Source organism: Triticum aestivum, chromosome 3A, assembly GCF_018294505.1.
Source record: "Triticum aestivum cultivar Chinese Spring chromosome 3A, IWGSC CS RefSeq v2.1, whole genome shotgun sequence".
Taxonomy (NCBI): Eukaryota; Viridiplantae; Streptophyta; class Magnoliopsida; order Poales; family Poaceae; genus Triticum; species Triticum aestivum.
The window spans coordinates 41,240,467-41,242,605 of NC_057800.1; the positions used below are offsets into that span (position 1 = coordinate 41,240,467).

General features: G+C 40.3%; 1 pseudogene; it reads right to left on the minus strand.

Moving 5' to 3' along the window:
- Positions 1 to 221: 221 nt before the first annotated feature.
- Positions 222 to 1,529, minus strand: LOC123056709 (uncharacterized; annotated as a pseudogene).
- Positions 1,530 to 2,139: the final 610 nt, after the last annotated feature.

Consider the following 2,139-nt stretch of genomic DNA (forward strand, 5'->3'; position numbering starts at 1 on the left):
AGTTCTTGAATACATTCAGGTCGTAAGTATACACATCTAGTAAACATGAGAGTCGATATCTACTGTATTGAAGAACTGAAGGTACAATGTCTGTAGTAAAGCATGTATGACCATAGACAAAGGTGGCAACATGAACTCTGTAAATACACACATCATATCATATTGTTATTCTGTATATATATATATTCAACAATTTGATTGTCTCTGTCTCTGAATTGATAAATCATTAGATATCATTATGTGATCTTAAAGTGCAACTGTGGAAATAACAGCATGCACAATGGTAGCTATTCATTCTTTCTTCCTATTTTAGGCTCCCGCCTTTAGGTGTGCATTGGCTACTCTATCTGGTAATGCACTATGTGGTCCTCCCGTATACCACTCTCGAGGTACTTCTCATATAAGCTAGCTTCTCTATCATAGTTCAGTGAAAGACCTGCTGTGTTCCTTGTCCCATAGAGCCCCTTTGCAAAAACAGCAACATGTGAAAAAATGTAAATAAATATAGCATTGCAGTATCAATGTAGGGTTCTGTACTAGAACATCTATGTGTTATTTTGGTGGTTAGTAGGCATATTTTTTCAGATAATTCAACTCTGAATGTACTTGTAAACTGCAATTAAGTCAAAGATTTTATGCTCACTTTGTCAGTTTGCACCTCGATGAAGATGGAGGTCAGACCGTGCTCCCAGTTGGGCTCACAACCGGTGTTTGGCAGCCTATCTTTATCAGCCCTCGTAGTGTCAGCCATTAGTCTGTCAGCTATATCCTTTGCTTCAACTTCATCATCACCATGCTTCCTTATAAACTCCCTGAAGTTTTTACCGAGGCGAATTGCCTACAAGCAATATATGCAATGATGAAAAATTGTCTGCAATGCATGCCTTGGGCAGATTCTTATAGTATACTGAATAGTCCCTAAGACAGAGTGGCTTGCAATCATGTTCATGTGCTATCTACTCCTGTCTTGCTGCTTGTACATGCAGTGCTATTAATAATTGAGTTAAATGCACTGCCCTCTATAACTAGGGAAGTACTTGAAATGGCTTTCATGTTGCTTTCTCACATCTTTTCCAGCTCAAAAGTCTCCTTTTGGATTCTTAGTGCAGTACAAGTAAAATCAACAAAGGACACCTCATTGGACATTCAACATTTTTAGCTTGCTACTGATGTTCTTCCAGTATTTTATCAAATAACAACATCATGTGCACTTATATATCCGTGGCACTCTGGGAATTCAATCAATTTGTAAGGTGGTGTCCATTGGACATGGAGTAGTTCTGTTACCTTCTGCCAAGGGCTGTCTAGCCTTGTACTGGACAACATATGGAGTCCTGGTGAGACGAGCTGAATCGTTGCAGGGCTGCCCCTTTGGCCGGTTTGACACGTAGACCATGGCATTCCTAGTTAGATCAGCTAGTATAAGGTTGAATCCATTCTACTCACCAGCTTCATTTTTACACTTCAGTTGCAACCTCCAGTGGGCTCTTGTTGCCCTGTACAATACAAATTCTGTGGATCATGCTCATGCTCTCTATTTCATTCAACACACATCCTATGGATAATCCTGTGCATGCTTTTGTTTTTGAGGGGGCGATGGCAGTTTAGCAGATGTAAGAGGAGCAACTAAAAATGTTTTAAAAGGTACAGTTTTGGTTTCTAAAAATGGGAATGTATGTCTTTGTCTTCATGTAAGCAATCTCTGTACCAATCACCATCAGAACTCAGAACAATGGAATAAACACTAGACAGATAGCGACTTTCAACATGGACATAGAAAATGATTCTGATAGGATATCATAGTACTAGAAAACGCCAACTTCGTTTGTACAAGAAATGAAACATATCTTTCTTATCATGTGCATATCTCCTACATTGACAACCACCAACTTGAGTTTTGATTTACCTGAGGGCAGGTCTCCCCTAGTGCAGGCGCTGGGCATCGCATCAGGGCGCGAGCGCATTGGTCAGGAAGGCAAGTCTGCCATCTTTGGTGCTCCCTATCCATGTTCCTCCACCAAGTACACTTTGTAGGCCTGCAGTTCATGAAGAACAGCAGATGAACATATAACATTGTAGTTCTGCAACTAGAATTTCAATTTCCAATGTGGCGGAGTGAAGAAAGTGAGCAGTGCCTTT